The 24,540-nt window shown below is 38.4% G+C and overlaps 1 long non-coding RNA gene across 1 annotated transcript; it reads right to left on the bottom strand.

Annotated features, from left to right (window-relative positions):
• Positions 1-23,005: 23,005 nt before the first annotated feature.
• On the bottom strand, positions 23,006-23,905 carry LOC132069197 (uncharacterized). The gene is made up of 2 exons (XR_009417695.1): positions 23,625-23,905; positions 23,006-23,432 (listed from the first exon to the last, which is right to left on the bottom strand). It is a non-coding gene; the product is annotated as an uncharacterized LOC132069197 (long non-coding RNA).
• Positions 23,906-24,540: the final 635 nt, after the last annotated feature.

Raw genomic sequence — 24,540 nt, 5'->3', positions numbered from 1 at the left:
GTGTCCTTTACATACTACATTGCATAAGGAAACTGGTACATAACTAGGTCCTTCCATACTGTTTGGTGAACACATATCCTACATCGCTTGGTATCATAGCAGGCCTTTTCTAAAAGGCTAACACCTACACAGGATCCTCAGTATAATGGCTGCTCCAATAAACTCAAAAGAAGGATACTAGATGACAACACCACCACGGGTAAATGATGAGACCGACATGGAACATTTCACCTGCAAGTTTCAAAGGATGATCAAAGAGGACAAAATATCCATCAAAAGGAATTTCATTCCCAAGCAAGCTTATGATACATATGTGTCAATCATCTCGCTCATAGCCAAGTTAGATCCAGATGGTGAAGATGAGAAAGTCAACAATGAATTAGATGGAGGGGGTCAAAAATAGTACATGGATAGTGGATACTCAAAGCACATGACTGGTGAAAAGGATAACTTTCTCTCACTCAAAGCTTTTCAAGGTGGGAGTATATCTTTTGGAAACGGTAAGAAGGGGTACATTCTTGGAGTAGGCAAAGTTAGGAAGACACTTGCTCATGCCATAGAAAATGTATAATTCGTAAATAGTATGAAGTATAGCCTGCTAAGTGAGTCTCAAATCTGTGACAAAGGAAATGAAGTCAAGTTCCTATCTTGCACTTGCACAGTCACAAGTCTCAAAACTGGTGAAGTGGTTCGGAGTTGCGCAAGAGATTCAAAAATGTATATGTCACGGACTTTGGCTCCCAAGACGGAAGTGATTTGACTGTCCGAGTACGATTGAGGAAGATCCTGAGCTCTGGCATAGAAGATTGGGGCATGCGAGCTTTTTGTTATTAAAAAAACTTGTTGTGAAAGACCTGGTTCGTGGATCACCAAAGGCAAAGTTTAAGGATCACAATGTTTGTGATGCTTACATAGAAGGAAGCAGGTGAGATCGTCCTTTAAAATCAACAAAGAAGTAAGCACCTCGAGGCCCTTTGAACTTCTTCATATAGACCTCTGTGGACCAAAGAATACCCAGCAGAGGAGGAAATAAATATATGTTTGTAATCATTGATGACTACTCTAGGTTCACCTGGACCTTGTTCTTGAAAAGGAAAAATAAGACATTTCCTGTATTTTGTACCTTTGTTAAGCGGATCCAAGTAAATCATGGGAACCTAGTCACGAGCATCAGATCTGATCATGGGACTGAATTTGATAATGCTCGGTTCGATGATTGCTGTACCGAAAATGGCATCAGTTACAATTTTTCTGCCCCTAGAACACCTCAACAAAATGGTGTTATGGAGCAAGAAACCAGAACTCTTGAAGATATGGCAAGAACAATGTTAATAGCCAGTGGGTTGTCCAAAAGTTTCTGGGTGGAAGCCGTGCACACTACTTGTCATGTAATAAGCAGATGCATGATTAGGTCTCTACTTGAAAAAAACTCCAAATGAGCTATTAAATGGAAGAAAGCCCAAGTTGACTCACTTAAGAGCTTTTGGCTACAAATTCTTTGTACTCAACAACAGCAAGGAAGCTCTGGGAAAATTTAATGCCAAAAGTGATGAGGGTATCTTCCTTGGATATTCGTGTCATAGCAAAGCATACAAATTCTACAGCAAAAGGACACAAACTGAGGAGGAAAGTGTGCATGTAATTTTCGATGAGTCTAGATTTCAAGGGGATATCAGGGTTCCACATAATGAAGAGCAACATAGAGTTTTCCCAAAATTTCCAGATGAAGACATTAAAATCTCCAATGGGAAGACTGAGCTGATGAATAAAATTAAACCAGTCGATGAAGAAAATGTTAATAATTCTCAAGAGAAAGCAGAGGAACCTGCCTCTCATACCACTACCCTAAAACCTGTGTATAAAGTGACAGATGCTATATCAGGAACTTCTGAAGCCGATCAAGGAAGTGGTGGAAATGGATCAATGGATGCTAACAATGGATCCAACAATGAAGAAGTTGATCCATCTACTCCTGTTGTTCAAACATCCACCTGGAAGTTGAAAGGAGCTCACCCTCTGCACAATGTAATTACTCCTCTAAAATCAGGCATTCAAACCAGATCTAAGGCAAGAAACCTATTTACCTTTTCAATGTTTCTATCTCAAATTGAGCCTAAGAACATCAAAAAAGCCTTAAAGGATGCTGACTAGACAGCTTCTATACAAGAAGAGCTTCATCAATTCAAAAGAAACAAAGTATGGCACCTGGTCCCTCGTCCATCAGATAGAACTATGATAGGCACCAGATGGGTGTTTTGTAACAAGTTTGATAAGCTTGGGAATACCACCAGAAACAAGGAAATATTGTAGTTCAAGGCTACAATAAAAAAAAAAAAAAGAATAAACTATGATGAGATGTTTTCTCCAGTGGCCAGAATGGAGGCAATCAGGATTCTTATAGCTTTTGCATCCCATATGGAATTCAAGTTGTTCTAAATGGATATCAAGAGTGCCTTTCTGAATGGGTATTAAAGGAAGAAGTGTTCGTCAAACAACTTCCTATCTTCAAAAATCATGAACATCCAGAACATGTGTTCAAACTTGACAAAGATTTGTATGGTCTGAAACAAGCACCTTGAGCTTGGTATGAATGATTGTCAAAATTCTTGCTTGAAAATGGCTTCACTAGAGGAAAGATTGAGAACACTCTATTCCTGAATAAGAGAGGAAGAAGTCTGTTGATTGTACAAGTGTATGTGGATGACATCATCTTTGGAGCCACAAATGATTCACAGTGTAAGGACTTTGTAAAGCTGATGGGAAGTGAATTCAAGATGAGCATGATGAGTGAGCTGAACTTCTTCCTTGGTTTGCAAGTAAAGAAGACTTTAAAAAGAACTGTGATTAGTCAATAGAAGTACATCAAGGAGTTGCTCAAACGTTTTGAAATGGAAAATGCCAAGCCTATCGACACTCCGCTAGCTACTGCCGCTCGACTTGATATGGATGAATCTGGTGATCCAGTAAATGAGACAATGTACAGAGGTATCATAGGATCTCTTTTGTATCTAATAGCCAACAAGCCTGATATTGTATTTAGTGTCGGACTATGTGCTAGATTTCAGTCAAGTCCCAAGGAATCTCACTTGAAGGTTGCCAAGAGAATTCTAAGATATCTCAAGGGAACACCATACCTTGTCCTTTACTATCCCACAGGAGACAGCTTTGCATTGGTTGGATATGCAGATGTTGATTATGTTTGTTACTTGGTCGACAGAAAAAGCACATCCGAAATGGCTCATTTTCTAGGATTGTGTCTGATATCTTTGGGTACGAAGAAACAGAACTCCGTTACTCTGTCAACTGCCGAAGTCGAATATATTCTTACTACTTCTTGTCGTGCTCAACTGCCGTGGATCAAGCAACAACTTGAAGAGTTCGGTGTTTTAACTGATTATGTCCCCTTACTATGTGACAATACAAGTGCACTCAACATGGACAAGAATCCAGTTCACCATAAACGAACCAAGCACATAGATGTCAGACGTCACTTTCTAAGAGATAATATTGAAAAAGGTCTGATACATGTGGAGTTCTGCAAGACAGAGGACTAAGTTGCTAAAATCTTCACAAAAGCGTTGAGTAGGGAGCATTTTCAAAGGAATCGTTTGTAGCTGGGCTTAATCAAGCCTAACTAAGCCTCCAAAATATTTTTGGCTATTAGAGGGGAGAGCTGCAATGCAATAAAGTGTTTTTCAACAAGCATCTGACTCATTTTTACACTATTACAGGTGTACACACATAGCAATCTTGGAAGGCAAAGATGGCATATGAGACAGTGCACATTTTAGAGCTTCTGCAAAAATCTATCATGAAATAGCTCAGAGACCTAGTCTCTGAAGCTCAGGTCAGCAGCCTACTCAATGATTGTATAAATCTTGAAATTGTTACAAGTGCCAAGTCATCCACGTACCATCCTTCTTAACTACCAAAATATTCCCATTAATACGTGCCTCTTATTTCTCTCTCCTCCTACTAATCTGAAACACTGCTGAATTTCTCCTTGTCTCTCCCTCTCTAGCAATCGTCCCTAACAACTTTTATGGCTCAATCCTCGAATCTCACCAAGAATGATCTGTGTACCCTCTCCTCAAAGCCTCAAATCACAGGATCCTTCTGAATCCGCAAAAGTCACACTCCCAGAAAATTCATAGCCTCCCTGACTACCTCTAGCTTAATCAACCGAAATATTAAAATGATAGATCAAACTGCATCTCCAAGTAATTCACTCTCCAACAACGATATAGACAACTTATCTGCACAGTCATATGGATGTTTCTCTAAACAGGGGATGAGTGAATCAGATCTACTACAAAGTGAAGCTAAAGTTCTTGTTATCTTGGCAAAAACCTTGCAAGCTATGAGACATAATGAAAGTGATGTCAGTGGGATGGACTAAGTGTGCCATCCTAACCCATGATAACGAGGGCCTCAGTCTATCTAGAAGGGAATCTAAATATTCAGCTGGTATTATGCTGAATGCGGCAGTTGATGCTTCTACATGTGCTGATATTGCGGCAAGTGCTCTCGAGCGAGCACAACCTCAGAAAAGGGAACCTGAAGTAAAACTGACTACGGATGAAAGTACCTTGTGTGCTGCCATAATACGAATTACCAGACCCACTTCCTCACGGAGAAGCACAAATCGTAGTCATAGGGCACGTGTACATTGACTCATTTCCAAATGCGGGAGAATGACCTTACAAGGAGACCTTTGTGTCATCCCACAGTAATCGGGTCTCTTTAGTGTTTCAGAAGATGCCAGTACTGAAATTGCATGTCTACAAGCTCTGAATACGTGAATCCAACAAAAGATTGATATTTTTCATGATTAGATGATGCAGGATCAGCGCACCAGCAGTGAGCACATTGACAGAATCTTACAAACCTTTGTTCCCTCTTTTTCCTTTCCTGCCTCTTTCTGAGCCAGTTTCTGTTCTCACACCGCTCTACACTCTTTTTCGTAGCATATGGATTGGCTTTAAGAAAATTTTATCCTTATATGTTCCATTGTTAAGTTGCTAATCTTCCCGGTATTCTCATTTGGCTATCTCTCTATTTTGTGCGTTGTTTTTTGCCATATTGTTTGTGTCGTGTTGCCCGAGTGGCTCTGAGTTTACGCTACTAAACTTCTTGATTTGCTTTTGTTAGATTGACTCTTTTTGATGATGCCAAAAGAGGGAAGAAAAGAAGGAAGAAGACGATCTGGGGGGGTGGGGGGGAGGGGGAGGGGAAGAGATGTTGGGGGAAAAGGAAGCGATGCTAGGGGAAAAATGTTGAACAAAAAAAATATGTACTGATAATATGGAGATCTGGTTTTCCGGTTGATTTTTTTTTTTTGTTTTTGCTAAAATGTTATAAGTGTCTTGAAAATGATGGTCTGCTTTACAGGGGGGAACAAGTAGGAAGCTGGTTCTCAGTGGGAACATCATCTATAAGTTTGTCATCATCAAAAAGGGAGAAATTGATAAGGTGTACCCTATGATCCTATGTTTTGATAATTCACAAACTGATAGAGAACTGATAAGAAACCTGGTCTGCAATCTCTTTTGAATATATCGCGTGCACTCAGTGGTACAACTTTAAACAGCTGTAAAGCTGGACCATACAATAGCAGTGCTACAGCCCATGCCTCGGTCAAACTTAAGTTTAGAAGTCTCCATCACATCTCATATGTTCCCTAACATCTATTCAACATGTCCCAACATATTGGTTATCACTTGAAAGACCTAAAAATCACTTGAAAAGGGTAGCTATCATATTCCCAAGTGTTCAACTAACAGAGCTAAAAACAAACGGAAGGACCAGATGCTACCTTTAAAGATATCAAAGTCTCTTAATTTGTCTTAAGCTTTGTTTCATTTGTGCTTAAATTGTAAACCTACTCCTCTTGTTTGAGAAGTTATTTGTAGGTATTTAAAAGTCTCAAATTGGGCTTGTTGGAGGTGTGTTTCCACAAGCTCTTGAGTGGTGTGTTTCCACAAGATCTTGAGTGGTACACTAGGCTAGAGTTAGTCTAGGTGTATTAGTTATCCTTATCTAAAGCGAAATGGAGGTGCTTGCAATCGAAGTATTGCAAGTGTGGAGGGACTACGGGGGTTAGTTCCTAGGTTGCATAAAATTTATTGTCACGACCCGACTAGGGGGCCATGACGGGTACCCGGAGCTGACTACTGAGCACCGCTCATCATGCCAACCATCAAACCCAACCTGTCACACATAATCTGCAGGGTAATATTTACTATAAACTGATCGTAAATTAACCCCCAAAACATGCATATATACATAAGCCCTCACGGCTACCAAAAATGATATACAAAGTGTATACTGAGAGGTTGCACAACATCTATTACCCACACATATATATCTACGAGCCTCTAACTGGAGTACTGAACATAAGGACGGGACAGGATCCCGTCATGCCTGAATATGTACACAAAAGAATATATCAAAAATTGTACCTCCGGAGAAGGAAAGTGCTCTTGTGCAAGCTAATCTGGCTCCTAAGAATCTGGGTCGTCTACCTGTCTACCTGTGGCATGAACACAACGGTCATAAAGAAAGGACGTCAGTACAAATAATGTACTGAGTATGTAAGGCATATACAATAACATGATAAAGAAAAACGAGAACGTAAGATAGAGGTATGACCTGTACTGATCGCCTCTCAAGGCGGAGTCATGCATGCTAACTTATATAATAAACAACATCATATCATATCATATATTGCTGCGGAACGCGCAGCCCGATCCATATATCCATACATTCATCACATAGCTATATATAAATATTACCGTGGAACGAACGACCCGATCCATTTATCCATATATCCCGCGTCCGGGCATCCCGCGTCCGAGACGTTATCAGAATATACCAGCTGATCAGGTGGTACTGTGTATATAGCGCCTGGCCCTTCTTCACATATCCCATATACATATATCCATGTACATCATATAATATAAATAGCATGCATGAGAGCTCAATTAAACATTGTAGGTCTATCGGAGTGGCGTAAGGTCGGTAACCTCTGATCATATTATGAAATAATCATAATTGTCATGTCTCACCTTGAAGGGACTAATGACGTGAGGTGAGACTAGCAACAACGAATAGTCATCAAGGAGAACGTAGAGTAATATCATAAATCTTATAAAAGCATCGATTAATGAACCATGGAGCCTTTAGAAGTAGAATCATCATCATTATCATAAAACACGTCTTATCTCCATCTCATAAGGAACTCGTAACAATCTTGAACTTTCGACTCTTGGAATGTAAGAACGTCATGGAATGCCTGGAAGGTGGAATATAAGAATCATGCCTTTAAGAAAGAAAGGGGCTAGCCTTACATACCTTTACGTCTCTCTAACTTTTCCGACTAAACGCTTCCCTCCAAGTCCATGATTCTACATTCAAGAGAATTCGTACTAAGATTAGATACCCGGAAACATATTTGAAGCTAAGCTAAGGCGACTAAGGGCTAACGAAAATTGGGCAGCACTTCCTTGGTTTCTACAATTTTCTCCATATAGTATAAGAACTCCCAAACATCAATAACAACATCCATAATATCATAATCAATAAACTTTGTTAAGCTAGACATTATTCAATTCTCAAAATTCCCTCTCAAAGTCATCCATAACCATAGTTACCACCCAACGTCATATTCATTCACATATAATGCTTATTTAACATCCTTAATATCATTCATAACAAGATTATACCGATGACATGTCAAGAACTATCATTCAAGTCAAGTCACTAGTCAAAAATACCATTATTTTCACATTTGAGCTCCATATTATACTTTCCTCCTCAATCCAAGTCTTTCAACCACTCAATATTCTTAATAACATGAAATGAGCATAAAACTCACCTTTGATTGTGTAGGAACGATCTTTGAATGAAGATACTTCACTTGGAGAAAACCCTAGCTTTAATTTCAAAGGAATTCTTGATTTCCACAAGCCCTAGAGAATATCCTTGTACTTGATTCTACTAATTTTTGGTGTTTAATCTTTGATTTATCATGGGTTTATATTGATATAGTGTGGGGAAGGTTCTAGAGGTGTGGAGAGGGTTGGAGAAAATGGTAGATGAAGAAAAAAATGATCTTGGGTCGTCCATATATAAAAAAAATCTGACCCGTCGGGCAATTATACGGTACGAATGACGAAGCTTCAATCTGATCGTCGAAGTTGTGAAATTTCCAGTGAGCAACTTTCATTTTCTTTCATTCTATGGTGAGAAAGACGGTCCGTCGAACTGATCGACGGAGCGTCGAACTGATCGACGGAGTGTCGATCTGCTCCGTCAAATGGTCTTTGCGCTAAATCAATTTTACGGCACAATCGACGAAGCTTCGACCCGTCCGACGGTACAAAGAACGACCGTCTAAGCCCCCTTTTCGCAGAACTGAAGTTTCATTTTGATGAACTTTCCTCCCTTGCCTCAAATGTCTTCGGAATTTTAATTAGAATTATTAAATATCTCCTCTTCTTTGTAAGGATCTTGTGTATATCTTAACTTGCGTTAGTCCAATCACCGCACAACAACGTGAAACGTCCAAGGCGTAACCGTTATTCTAAGGGTGAGGGATTATGAGAGTTAATTCCTAGGTTACGATAGAGTTGTAATCTAATGTTGCTCGTGTAGTGGAGTTGAAATCCTACTGGGTAAGGTTGTGGTTTTTAATCCCTTGAGCAAGGAGATTTCCACGGTAAAATCCTGTGTCCTTTACATACTGCATCACATGAAGGAACTGCTACACAACCAGGTCCTTCCATACTGTTTGGTGAATGTACAACCTACATCAACACCACAACAGAATGGTATAGTGGAAAGAAAACACAAACACCTACTTGAAACTGCTAGAGCCTTATTATACCAATCAAAAATTCCCATGAGATACTGGGGAGAGTGTGTTTTAATAGCCACATACCTAATCAATAGACTACCAAGTGCCACCATTCAGAATAAAACTCTTTTTGAATTGTTATACCAGAAATCACCTACCTACTCCCACCTGAGATCATTTGGTTGCCTGTGTTTCCCTACCATACTCAAACACAAAGAAAAATTTGAGCCCAGATCCACACCTTATGTATTCATTGGATCCCCTTCAACACAAAAGGATACAAAGTACCAGACCTAAGCACTAAGAAGATACATATTTCTAGAGATGTGTGTTTCATGAGAATGTTTTTCCTTTTGCTTTGTCTTTTCCTGATTCTAGTTTCATATCTGTGTTAAGAGTACTAGATAGTAATTTTAGTGGCTCAAAATGTTACCATAATATTTTTGGTCCTATGTTGCATGAAAACAAAGACTAATGATGTTACTTGTACCACAAATGCTGACTTCTCATCCTAGAACCAACATGATACACCACCAAATTCTTCATCATCTGAACCACCCACATCACTATCTAAATCACATACCTCATTACCTACACCATCTAAATCACACACCTCATCACCTAGCTTAGTTACACCCTCAGTTGCACCCTCACTATCTCACTTACATGAAACCACCAGTTCATCATCTGAACCATTATTAGATCAGCCTAGAAGAACCTCTAGAGTGCACACTAGACCTTCATGTCTAAATAAGTACAAATACACCTCGCCCAACTTACATCCTCAATCATCTAGCACAACTCAACATCTTTCACTCACCAGTCTCAATGCTGAGAGCAGAAACTAGCAAGAAACATAACTCATGATGTTGAACCAAGCTCATATGAGGAAGCTGCCATGAGCCCTGCTTGGCAATAAGCTATGACCCTTGAATTTGAAGCTTTGTATGCTAATGAAACATGGGAACTAGTAAATTTACCTGCAAGAAAAAGGGCAATAGGATGCAAGTGGGTGTACAAAATCAAGCACAGTGCAGATGGGACAGTAGAAAGGTTCAAAGCCAGGCTTGCAGTGAAAGGATACACCTAACAAGCTTGCATAGATTACAATGAGACCTTCTCACCAGTGGTCAAAATGACCACTGTCAGGACACTAATCAGTCTAGCAGTAAAGAAGGGATGGAACTTGTATCAACTAGATGTCAACAATGCATTCTTGCATGGAGACTTACATGAAGAAGTCTATATGGAAATTCCAAAGGACTCGAGGTAGAAGACAAGGGTCTAAATTGCAGGTTAAAGAAATCTTTATATGGATTGATATCGGCTAGTAGGCAATGGTATGGAAAATTGAAAGAAGCATAATATTCAAGAGGTTACTCCCACTTCACCAGTGACTACTCATTGTTGTACAAGATTCAGGGTCTAGATGCAGTGTATGTTGCCATTTATGTTGATGATGTGATCTTAACTGGAACAGATACCAGGGAAGCACTTCCTACATGAGCAGTTTAAAATCAAGGACTTGGGAAGACTTCATTATTTCTTGGGTCTGGAAATACTCTACAAAGAAGATGGAGTACTGGTTTCTCAAAGGAAGTTTGCCTCAGACCTAATCAAGGAGTTTGACTGCCTCAACTATACTGCAACATCATCTCCACTAGAATCAATCATCAAGCTCAAATCAGATGAAGGATATGCTTTAGCTGATCCAATATACTACATAAAATTTGTAGGAAAACTTAACTTCCTCACCAATACTAGACTTGACATTGCTTACACTGTGCAACACCTTAGTCAATTCCTCCAAACACCCAGAGAACCTTATCATAAAGCTGCCCTGCATATGCTAAGATACTTGAAGAATAATCTTGGGCTAGGCATCTATTTATCCAAGAAACCAGACTACACTATCACTGCCTATTGTGACTTAGACTGGGCAGTATGCCCTGATTCAAGAAGATCAATGTGTGGATATATTGTGCTCTTCGGAAATAGCCCCATCAGTTAGAAATCCAAAATGAAAACTGTTGTCTCATTGTCATTTGTTATATCCCGTATTTTTGTACGTTGGATTATTCGTAAGTTAATCGACATAAGTTCAAGGACAAGATCATTTTGAGATATGAGACAAGGACTTTTTAATCCCAATTTTAATAGTGCACGGGTTGCTTATTAATTACAATTAGTATGGAAATATTAGTGGGGATTAATGATTAATTAAGAAAATTAGACCACTAAGTGGGCCCCACTACAACATGGTTGAATTTGATTGGTGCATGGCCAAGTGGGGCACGTGTCTTATATATATATATATATATATATATATATATATATATATATATATATATATATATATGATGATGATGACTCATTAATTGCACACTTCATCTCCACAAATTCATTTGAGCTTTCATTATCAATGCCCATGGCAAATTCGACGGCCAACTTCAAATGTTGGAAGAAAATTTAAATTCCTAGTAGGTGTTCTAGAAGTCCAAAGAAGAGCAGGCTGTTCATTACATATGTGTGCATATTGTTTTGAAGAAAACATTTAGGTGTTCAACAACATAAAAATATAAGGACACAAGAGTGGTTGCTGAATTTTCATCTCATCTCCTCCTTCCTTGATAGCTAAGTGATGGCATAAATGTTTTGGAGTATTGTCACCCTATTGTTTGGTTGGTTTTTGTTATACCCCGCGTTTTCAGAGCATGAGTTTGACATGTACCTCATCGTAGTAATGGGATGTTTTGAAAGGCACAAGCCATGGAGAGTACGTAACAACGAAGAAAAAGGGTGAATTACGATCTCGTAAGTCGTAATCGGGAAAGAATATTTTGAAACACGGGAACATGGCCATTATTAGTGTAATAAGTGATAAATATCATGTATGGAGAATTTTAGAAAATTTCGGATTGAGCAAATTGAAGAAAATAAGTTCAACGAAAATTTGAGAAACGCGGACGGATTTTAGTCAACTTTGGAGGCGCATATCTCATAGTATATGTAGAGTTTTAAGGTGTTTCAAAATCCTAAAATGAAGTTCGTCGAGTCTAGTTTGTAATGCAATAAACCGTTCATTGATAGGACATCGGAGTAGAGAATTATAGACGTTACAAACTGAACTGTCGACGCAGAAACAGCATTCCCGCGGTACCCTACGACCGCTACGATCGTAGCTACGGTATAACCGACTTCAAAGATTCCGTTTTAAGGGACAAAAATCTCATTTTTTTCAGCACAAAAGTTCCCAATATTTCCGGTAAAATTCAGCCATCAAAAGGGCCTCTCATGCCACCTAAAATTGAGGATTTTGAGTGAAATTTCAAGCTACGAAGTACTAATCGAAGCCCGGCAACGCATAGTCACGAATATAATTTCATTTGGAATTAGAGGAGCATGGGAACAAGAAAAAGTTGAAGAACTAAGTGAAGAAGGTAAGTTTTAATCCTCTTTTCATATGTTACGGATGGTTTATATGTGTTGTGGTGTGTGGAAATTCATGAAATTCATGAAATATGGTATGTTGAAGTGAAGCCGTGTAGGTGTTGGTTATGTTGGAGTGATGAACTAATTTTTATTTAATATTTTGGTTGTTGTTGATATGGATTCCATAATGAAAATGATGGTTTAATGATTTAAATGGAAGTTGGAGTCGTTTGTAAGTTGTTAGAGAAGATAATGTGATTTTAATGTAGTTTCTTGAATTTGTGAGGATAATGTTGTTAATGTGCGATTGTTGACATAATTTATGAATGTGGAAGAAAGAAAGGTGTTGGTAATGTTCTTGTTGAATTGGAATGGTTTCGGGTGAGAAGCATGTATTGGATTGGCTCGTTTGATTATTGTGCGGATTGTTGGAAATGTTCTTGAATCGTGTTTGAATGGTTTTGGATTGGTATTTGAATATGCGATCGTTAATATTAGTTTGAATGTAAGAAGTTGAATTGAATATGCATGAATGTCGTCGAATTATGTAGAAAGGAGTTACTAATGTTAGAATGCGTTCGGAATTGCTTATTAATATTGTTGATGTGGTTGTTGGTATTGTTGTTGTATATTTGGCCGAGTTGAATTCTCGGGGTGTTGAGTTTACAGGGGAAATGCTGCCCAAATTTCTGTAAATAAAGTGTTGGCTTAGAATTGGATTCCTAAGTGCCTATGGCTAATGTTTGGTGCCCAATGTCATTATTGTAGATCTTAGAAGGTCCGAGACTTAAATTTGGATTAACTTTGAGAGAGATCGAGGTATGTAAAGCTTACCTTTCCTTCTTTTGGCATGTCTTAGATATGGCTAAGTTATGATATGTTATGAGCTTCGGGGGTAATTCTGTTCTTAAAGTCCGAGCATGTTTACGATGCTTATTTGCTTTTTGATGATGGCATCCTTATTTGGTTTATATGTCTTTGTATGATTGGTTTTCAAATGTTGTATAAAAAGTTCATTTTCAAATAAGAGTTTTGTAACTACGAACGTCCGTAACTTTCACAAACAGAACCGGATGGCTTTGATATGTTAGCAAATGATTCTATAACGTATAAGGACTATGATTTTCATAGGCGGGCCCGGATTGGGTTGACGCTCGTCCGTGGGTCCCGCGACTTTCTTCTGTATAGTTCTGATGGCTTTTGAAAGAATTCGGTATATGACCTTTTTCCGACCCCCGAGTATGATTACTTATTTATCGGTTGAGTCTGAAATAAGGATTTTTATGTATGTGATTTTGATACGTGACTATGGTTTTTGAAGTTCGGTTTGATATGTTCCCGAGTGATATTCGGAAGAAAATCTGATTTGACTACTGTTTTGGCTTACAAATGATGGTCCGTTTTGATTAACCTATTAAGTCCTTGGAAAATGTTTTAAACTGTATTTGGTTACTCATGATTCTGCTCGTGCATTGTGTTGTTACATTTTTCGCCAAGTCCCGGGCCGGTTATGTTATCGTGCGCACTATGCTGTATTCTGAAATATGATGTGTATTATGAAGTATGATGTGTATTTCGAAACATGATGTGATACGAAGTCTGATATGATAAGATGGTCTGATTTACCGATACGTATTCTGGAGTATGATGTGTCCGGTTCGCCGAGCTCCTTTTCGGTCGGGAACCGTGTATATATTATGGTGCTATGATGTGTCCCGTGACGCCGAGCCCCTTTCGTACGGCATCGTGTATATATGTTACGTTATATGTTATATGTATGGATTCCGGAATATGATCCGTCGGTATCGGGGGCCGGTGGTGGGGCAAACCCGGTGGTGGGGCAAACCCAATGCGGGGCAAACCCAATGATGAGGCAAAATTCCACATTGGTTTAGGCCAATCCCACATTGGTTTAGGCCAATCCCACACTGGTTTAGGCCAATCCCACATTGGTTTAGGCCAATCCCACATTGGTTTAGGCCAATCCCACATCGGTTAATGGCATCTCATATGACCGGTCATGATGTTATGATGTGCTACGGTATGTTTATGATTATCGTATTATTTATGGATCGGGCCGTACGTTCCTCGGCATTCGGTTAATTGTCAGCTCATATGATATGTTTGATTTTCCGTATATATATGAGACAGAAAGGTTTTTCAAAAGAAAGCGAGGCAATTTGGCATTCTGATTATCCTATTTGTCTTCTGAACCCCTTATGTATGATTTGTATGTTAGATGTGAGTACTTTGGTATTCGGGTTATTATGCTCACGTTCTGTACACCTTACTTCGGTTATGACTTCGTTTTGTGTACTTCCTGCTTTGCATACTCAGTACATATTCCGTACTGACCCCCTTTCTTCGGGGGCTGCGTTTCATGCCGCGCAGGTATATACAGATGAGTAGAAGAGGTTCCAGCTGGATTGGCGAGCTCCATTTCCCCTCGGAGTGTTGCCGAGTCAGAGTGCTTTTGTTATGGTATCACAAGTTATGGTAGAGACTTTGCAGACAGTGTCGTGTGTATGAGTTGTCAGTTTTGTAAGCGGCTATGTAAGCCGATGTATCATTGCGCAGATTTGTTATGTTTACAGATTTCATACGAGGCTAGTTTTGTTTGGTTTGACAAAGATGAAAGGCATGTTTGTTTTCTGGAAAAAAAAATTTCATTATGTACTTATGTCACGTTTTGCGGGCCCAGTTTGGTTATGAGTATTACGTGAATCAGCGGGTTCGCTCGGCCTTAAATAAGGGCCGGGTGCCCATCACACCCTGTCGGAAGTTAGGGTGTGACAGTTTTGAAAGCATAGGGCTGGGATTCTAATAACGTGTTCTAGAGATTAAGGTATGTTTTATCCCTGTATCTTGTTAATTAAGTTGTTTACGAAAGAATTCCCTAGTTAAAATGGCGGAAATGGTGCTACAAATGTATTAGCTAGTTTGGTGATATAATTCGTTGTGGGCTATTTTGATGAGATTTTTGGGGGGAAATTCTCATGTGATTATATTGCTACTTGAGGTTGCTGTTGTTATTATGGTATTGTATTTAGGGGTTGTTCTTGTTGAGTTAAAGGATTAAAAGTGTGGTTGTGATCATGTATTTGTGTTGTTGTAGTTGATGGGCTGTTTGGGGCATGTTATTGTTAGGTCATTTTTGATGATGTGTTGTGGCTATAGATCATTAGGAATAACTTGAATATGTCGTGGTCATTATGTTGATTATTGTTGAATGTACAACGTGTGGACTGATTTGGAGTGTTGTGCGTGCGGTGCGGGCTGTTTCGAGGTGTTCTTGGATCTTGTTTTGATTAGTTCTTGATATGGTAACTTGTACGTGTTTTTATTGATGTTATTCTAGTCGTTTTTATAGTTCGCTTGAATGTGAGAGAAGTGAACAATATAGGGGAAATGCCGCCCAATTTTCTAGAAACGAGCTACTAACTTTGAAATACGTTTTAAGCTTTTCCGTAGCGTAACCATAGTTCTTAACGCCTTAATATAGGTTGAGGTACTTCGGGCAGCGTATACATATCGAGTCACGAATTAAGCGTCAAAGGTATGTAAAGCTATCCCTTCTTTCTTTTTGGCATGGTCTGTATGAGACAAACAGGCGGCGATCGTGTAAACTCCAAAGAAGCTCTTATTCTTAGAAGTACTAGAATGGCTAATGTTCTTGATTTTCAGAAGATATTTCATTATGTCCTGATACGTGTTTATGATTCCAGAAGTCCTATTTTGATATAATCCATAGTGACATTCTCAAGTGTTAGTTCATTCTTATTATTCTATTGAGTCTCAGATGATGATTTAGTTTGCATATGGTTGCTCATGATATTCTGCTCATGCATGTCGTTAATATATCATTCACTGAGTCCCGGGCCGGGTATGTATTCGTGCACAGTTTCACTGCATTATTCACTGAGTCCCTCACTAGAGGGCATATATATATATATATATATATATATATATATATATATATATATATATATATATATATATATATATATATATATATAATGATATGATTATGACACCGAGACCTTCACTAGAGGGCCGGGTATGGTATACATGTATAAGACTTCATTCACTGAGTCCCATAATGGGCCGGGTATTGTATATGATATAGATATGCATGATTCTCATTTTGTAAGGCAGAGGTGCATTGGTATCTTTGGTTATCATACTTGCCTTTTGTAATCTCTTATTCAGTCATTCCTCGTACTGACCCCCTTTCTTCGGGGGGCTGCGTTTCATGCCCGCAGGTACAGACACTCGGTTTGGTGATTCTCTAGCCTAGGACTTACCTCGGTACATGGGAGATCTCCGTTGTTCCGAGCCTAGATTATTTTGGTACGGATCTTTTGATGTAGACTTATGCATATCCGGGGGGGTACGGCGGGGCCTGTCCCATCATATTTCACTTTTATAACTCTTAGAGGTACCGTAGACATGTATGGGTTGTATATAGGTTTTGGTCAGCTATGTCGATATGGTTCGTTTTGGGTATTTCCGTATATAGTGGCAGCCTTGTCGGCTTGCATATTATGTTGTGCTTTGGTTAGCTGTGACTCCTCAGGAGACAGGTTATTATGATATATGGCGTTATGAATCTTTCGTTTGCTTTTACAAGTTTCCATACTGTCCTTAGTTTCAGTCTGACTATATCTAACAGGTTCGTATATGAGTGCCCAGCTCGGGCACTAGTCATGACTCAGGGGTTGGGTCGTGACATCATCAACAGAAGCAAAATACAGATTAGTTAGGAAAGTAGTTGGAGAACTTCTGTGGTTAGAGAGACTGCTACATGAACTAAATGAGACACCCTCCTTGCCTATATGTGTTTTTTGTGACAGTCAAGCAGTTGTTCACATTGCTAGGAACCCAGTATTTCATGAAAGGACTAAGCACATAGAAGTAGATTGTCACTTTGTCACAGATAAACTACCACTACTAAAAAACTGGGAAAAACCGACCGATTCCGTCGATTTTTTCAATAATTTTTTTAAATCTTTTTTTTTTAAGAAAACCGACAGACTGCATCGGTTATTTTTTACTCAAAGATGTGCGAAAAAATATAATTATTTTTTATATTATTTTCTAAAATAAACCGACGGAGTCCGTATGTTTTTTATTTTTTTTAATTAAACAACCGACGGAGCAAAAAAAAGCGTATCAATTAAATCAATGTAAGTATATGAACAAAGAATATCAGTGGTCTAGTGGTAGAGCCCTTTAATGCCAAGGATCATATCCGGGTTCGATTCCAAGTTCCTACATTTCATTGTTTGATTTTCAAAAAAAAAAAAAACCGACGGACTATCATATCCGGGTTCGATTCCAAGTTCCTACATTTCATTGTTTGATTTTCAAAAAAAAAAAAAAAAAAAAAAAAAAAACCGACGGAGTCCGTCAGTTTTTTTAATTTCTTTTTTACAAAACCGACGCTATGAAAACCGATGGACCATTTTGGGTCGGTTTTCCGTCGCGAGCCGTCGATTTTTGACAGTTTTTTAGTAGTGTACCGGGGGGGGGGGGGTGGTGTTTGATTGCACTTCATCATATCTCTACTCTTGAGCAGCTGGCTCATATCTTCACTAAAGCTCTCAGTGGACCTAAACATGCAGCCATCTTGGGCAAGTTGTCAGGAAGTATCTCCCTCTAACTTGAGAGGGGGGGGGGGGTGTTAAGATTCATATATTCTATGTATGAGAGTCAGTGACTTGACTCATGATAGTTAGTTAGGTAGTAGCTTAGGTGTCCATATACAGCTGTCATTGGTCAAAGTCGAAGTTAGTTAGTTTGTTAGTGTGAGTTGTAGATATTTTTCCTCTTCTCATGTTTTGATATAAATAAGTAACAAAGCGGAATGAAGTAAGTTTTCCATTTGTCAAAATATCTTCAATTGTTCATCTCTCTCATTCTCCTCTCACTGTTCGACCTTCTCTCTCACAAGCTCGATAACCTCCATTAATGGTGGATGAGCTTTATAGTTAGAGATTGAATCTCAGTTCTAACAATATGTATTATATTATACGAAATAGAATATGGAACAAAGGGTTATTAGTCAACTTTATTCTCCATTAGTGATAGTGAACAAAAATACCCCTGCTGTCTATGAAGTTTACACGTATACCCTTAATTGTATGAAAAACCCCAAATCCCACAAAATTACCCGACTCGCCTCTTTTAACCCGACCCGCAACTTTCCAGCCACCATCTCCTCTCCCTTGTTGTTGCTTGCTCCACAGCCATCACTACCGGCATGCTCGTGACACCGGAGCTCTGGCGAGCTCTAGCCACTACTTCCCCTTTCCCCAGTCACCACGAACCCCTCCTCATGAAGTGCCACAGTTTCTCACCGAAAAACACAATTACCAACAATGGGGGACTTTAACAACAAAAATGAGTCGCAATAAGTAAAATGAGAACTTTAACAACAAAAATGTCAACAAGAAAAGTGAAGTTTTATTCATAGATGATAAAAATGAAACCCCATAACCCCAATGACACCCAGTAAATTAAAAGAGAGAACTTTGACATGAAAAATGAAGTTTATATAGATGATAAATTAAGCACATAAAAATGAAACCCCAGATAAAAAATTAGAACAATTAAGTTAAAATTGGAGGGATTTAACAAGAGAAGTGAGTAAGATCCTTAAGTTTCTTACTAATTTGAAGAATCAACGAGGAAAGTTGAAGAAATTGAACGTTGTCCCAATGGTGGAATTTCACGTTGCTTTTTCATCTTCTTCACAGAGTTTTTTTGTTGGTATTGTGATTAGTATTCCGGAAAACCGTCATATATTGTTAGTAATGGTGTTTTCCGAAAAACACCATTACCCACAATATATGAAGGTTTTCAGTTATGGGAAGTTCAAGATTACTCATTACACCCTCACTGTTGGTAATGGTGTTTTCCGGTGAGGGAGAGGAGAAGGTGGCTAGAAAAGTCGTGGGTCGGGTAGTTTTAATTGAAATCCGATAATTTTGTAGGATTTGGGATTTTTAATCCAATTAAGGGTATAGGTGTAAACTTTATAGACGGTAGGGGTATTTTTTTCACTATCACTGATAAAGTTGACTAATAAAACAAAGTAGAGGATATATTTGACCCTTTTCCCATAAAAATATATAGCAATACGTCTAGATAAAAGTACATCTAGATAAAAATGTCCTTAAAGTAAGCGAGCCTTGCTTAACGATCCCTTATAGGTACACTGTATAACAATCCATGCATTATTATTCAACAAACAACCTACATAATCATTGATCGCATGACAATACTTGCATTATAACCCTGACATGACTGTACTGTGAATCAATAAATTCATTATCAACACCAAATAGGTTCTATTCCAGCCAAAATTGGAGTAAATGAGCATACATACCTAATCACGTGATCTTTACCATCCTTCAAAATTGTATGTAAACCATTTGCTAAGCTTCCTCTATGATCCAGCATAATTCACTGATCTGTACCTAACAGTAAAAAATTACTAGCAGCAAATGATTCACGAAGCATCGAAGACCGGGTTAAATTCAACACCTGCAGTTTATGCACTTCGGCAGAGTTGGAAAAATAAAATGTTAGAAGACAACAGATAAGAAAATATGAAAGCACAGATCAACCAATTATGCAACTAAAGTTTAGGCTCTTTTGTTCATACCAAGTGCAAATGGAAAAACATCTTGAAGCCAACACTTGTAGACGATCGTTATTCTCGTGATTCTCTTCCTGCAAAGGAGACATCAGATCAGGGAATTCATTTTCTATCCAAATGGACAAACACTTAGTGAAGACACTTACGCGAATCCTCCGAGTTCTCGGGTCGTCATTTCAAAATCGACTACACATAACAAAAAAAGCGCAGAAGACACTACCAAACTTCTACTACAATTCTCAGTTTGACTAAAGATTTTCCTAAGTTAAAAGAAAGGAAACCCCTCTAAATTCATAGCTCCTATTCCTATGCTCAGTAACATAGCCATATCAAAATTGTGTATTTCAATCAATCAACGAAGCGACACTTCCAAACTAGTTAAGTCTACTATATGAATCCTCCCATCTAAAAGTTACTTGGGTAAACTACGATATTTATCAATTCCAAACTTTATTACTGGCAATTCTGATAATTAGCTCCTCCTAAAACCATCAAAATCTATTCGACGATAAGTAGGTACCTGTTTTTCACCTTTCAGTTAATACTAGCTCCGTCAAATAACACACATGTGCTTCTATCATCGACAGGTATGAGCTTAGAGTAAACAACATTCTCCGGGAGGGAAATGTGTGGAGCCTACTTTAACAAAAGCATAGAAATGGTAAATGTTAGTAACAAATATTGACTGATATCACCATATGCAGATGTAGCATAGGGCATATGTTTAGGCCAATTAACAAGTTATGACATTATGTTTAAACTACAGTAAACACCCTGATAATATGGCTTATCGTTCCACCTCATATTATTCTAAGTAACAGCTAGATGTGTTGGCCTAAAATGAATTTAAATAGGGAAACATGGATAGTGGGGGTTTCAAATAGCCGACCACAACTTGTTTAGAAATGAGGCATAGTTGTTATTGTTATTTAGTTAGATCTACATCTATGTTTCAAAACAAAACACTTAGACCTTGTATATAATGGATCTCTTAAACAAAATAATGTGTAGGATTTCCATCATATAGAGGGGTAATGGAAATGCTAAGCATTATTGTATAGGATTTCCATTATACAAAATAATGTGTAGGATCTACTATGTTTCCTCAACTTGTTTCGAGATTGAGATGTAATTGTTGTTGTATAGGGGCTTAAATGTTTGAGTTTGAGCATAGCGGTAATTGTTAAATTTGCGTAAGATTTCATTATATATGTAGCGAGTTTAAGGGTCATGATTTTGAAATACAGGGAGTGTATTTGCAGGTCAATTATATATTACGGATGTGTTTAGAGTAATCTAGTCTAGCATATACATAATTAGAGATAAAACTACTTTCAGAGAAGGAAAAACTAAGATAGGAGGAAGAAAGAGAACAAACCACCATGGACAGGTTCTCGCTTATCAAAATTATGCCTGTATTGGGCGAAAAGTGCACCCGGAGTTAGCTCATGTGACCGGATGCTCGGAGGGACCAGAGGATTGGGCTGGCCTCCACTCCCACTAACTCGGGTCACATATCAGAGAGCTACTGTAAATACAAACGTTGGCACGACAGAAATGTCACATCACCCGTACTTTAGGGGTTGAAAAGTCTAACCTTGGCTTGTTTAGGGGAAGCTTAGTGTAGAAAGAAGCCATCATCTTGGCTTATATAAGGGAAGCTTAGGGTAGAAGGAAGGGATCGTCTTGTTTCTAGCATTGTAACTCTATCTTTTTCTCTCCCAAAGGAAATGTACAAGTTTATCTATTTTTCTTAGATAGAGGATTATTACTAACTCTTGCATGTTTATCTCAAGTTAAAGATTTATTAACACATATCACCACTCCGAACCGAGCTAGTAAAAGAGTTCCCGGATTGGATACGGGCCACTTGTCTTCAAACCCTATAAAAACAAATCTCTAACTGATTTTTGGTTAAATCTGATTTCACCGGAAAATAGTTTGATGCCGTCTGTGGGGATTGGCAGTTGTGGTGTCGTTCTGATTCATAGCAGAGACTCTTAAAATCAGCTTGCATTTGGGGTTGCTCCGTTGAAATATTCCTGACCATGCCTGAAACAGCTAGTAGCACGTCAAAGGGTAGTGCTCAAATCGGAGCAAGAGATCTACAGGGGTCGCGATCAGTGCACCGGAAGAACTCTAACAATGAGAATGATCCGGGGTTAGGTGGACAAGAAGAAAGGAAGGAAATAGCACCACCCCCGAAGAAGGCTCACGGCAAGATCCCAGCTGGGGAGAACTACCTTGACCACTCGACGGAAAGTGGGGAAAGGATTCCCAGAGGATATTACTCCATGAAAAGGAAAAGATACCCTCGCTCTAGGGCGAAGGGAAGTACAAAAGGAAGGATCCCCCATTGGAAGTAACTCTAGTCGCGGTTCTGGCATCGAATAGCGCGATAACGGTGCACATAGAGGAGCTCTTAAATTCTCTGACTGAGATAACACCGGCCAGTCGCCCTTCAAATAACCCGAAGGTTATCGAGACACCTGGGACTTCCGGAGTAAACGAAGAGTAGACGGTGTTGGAGCCGGTTGAGCAAAATGCGAACTTAGCAAGCACTACAAAAAGACAACGTTAATTCCATCGCTAAATAGCATATTTCCATCGCTAAATCGGTTTAGTGGCAGATTCGCTACGAATTCAGTTTTGTCACTAAAATGCTTGTAGCTAAGCTCGTAGTGACGAAAAACACATATCTGTTGCAAGACTAGCAATGAAATATATTCGTAGCCAAGTTTAGCAACAGAAACAACCATCGGTATTTTGACTAATTTTGTCGCTAAAGTTCATGACGAAATTCGTGGTTTGTTATTAATAGCGACGGAAGCGTCCGTCGCTAGTCATTTTATAGCTAATTCTTCCTGAATTTGGCGACAAAAATCTTTTGTAGTCAATCCGTCGCAAGATTTAATTTAATGAAAAATATGTGCCGCTGAATATTTTTAATATTCTTTTATTTATAATTGAAAATATACCTTGTTCAAGCATATTACATGAAAGCTTAAATACACTTAGTTAAAGTAACCAATATTAATATTCAACGAGGTCCAAACGATATAGCATAATGCATACAATTGTATCGTTAAGTACAAACCATCCACAAGCACCATCAAATCCAAACAAAATAGGCTAACTATTGCGAGGCTAGAGTGTTACGGATCAAACAAAATAGGCTAGCTATTTCCTCGTCTAAGTAATATTCCTTTAGTTCTCCTGCATCTTCTAACCAAATTGGGTAGTGGGTTATGGCATATCAACAACATCGATCAGTTTCAAGTTTGGGTTACTTTACTAGGGGTAGTGGAGTTCCATTCTTTAATCATCGGAACCCAATGCATGAACCTCATCAAAGTTAGCAGCAGTAGGAGAGGTAGGAACTGTAGGTATCACAAATGGTGGGTGGTTGGTAAGATCAGTATTTGGCTAATGCGAGGGCAAAGAAGCTAATCCTCGTACCCACTTAACGATCACAGGAATCTTCAACTTGACTTTATCTTCAACAATAAGTTCTAATTATTTAGATAAATAAAAGAAAATGAAAAGAAAGATATAAAGCAACGAAGCCGTCATAGTCTCTTTTAACTCCTCCACAAGGAAGGAACGCTATATGCTTGGCTGATGCGAGGGCGAAGAAACTAATCCTCATACCCGCTTAGCGATCACAGGAACTACATGCTCTATCAATACAAGAATCAAACACATCACAAACTCATCCAGATTTCCTGTTGGTGTTGATTGAGTATTCGGAGGTACTCCTGAAGATGCAGCATCAAATCCAAAAGAATCACGAAGATTCTGACCATAGTAGCATTTTGCTTGAGATCCAAGACCGTACACTCTTCTTTTCTTTTCTCCTCTCGCGGCTTGATAATATGCTTGACACTGATCAATATCAAACTAAGTCAATGTTTGTTGTTGTAATATTTCCTGATATTTTTCCTGTAGAACATTTTAATTGTTGACACCTAATTTTTGACCTCCCGTAATTTATTCCGATAACTCAAAATCACCGAATAATAAATAAATGAGCTAAGCATTTTTAAAAACCTTTAGTGATTTTAATAAATTGCCCAGATCAATAATTCTTTCTCTTAAATCAACAAAAAAAAAAGGGGATTTTCATGCATCATAAATTTTATTTAGAGGTTAATGAACATTTTCATGATATTGCCGTTCAATTTAATCAAAAAAGAAAGGAGGACCAGTTCTTATTTAACTATTTAAAATCATTTTGCAAATACTTCTTTCCTTTTTATTTTTTTACCTTTGAAAATTTGAATAATTTAAATAATTTAGGTAATTGACTATTTAGTCTTTTTAACTTCTAATTTTTATAAAATAACCATAATTGTCTTTAAATGTTTTAATTAGGTTAATTAAGTGATAATTATTGCAAAATTAAGCTTTTTATATAAATATATTCTTGCCTTGGCCATAATTAGTGTAATGATTCGTTTGGTCGTTATAGTCTTTTCGGCATTTTGGCCCACTCCCGGGCATTGATTAGCTCAATTTTGACCCGAGGGGATCGTTGGCATGCTTCCCGAGGTGTCTAGATCGGGTTCGGACAACTTTTGTGAATATA

The sequence above is a fragment of the Lycium ferocissimum genome, chromosome 9 (assembly GCF_029784015.1).
Source record: "Lycium ferocissimum isolate CSIRO_LF1 chromosome 9, AGI_CSIRO_Lferr_CH_V1, whole genome shotgun sequence".
Taxonomy (NCBI): domain Eukaryota; kingdom Viridiplantae; phylum Streptophyta; class Magnoliopsida; order Solanales; family Solanaceae; genus Lycium; species Lycium ferocissimum.
This window is presented reverse-complemented; position numbering and strand designations above follow the sequence as displayed.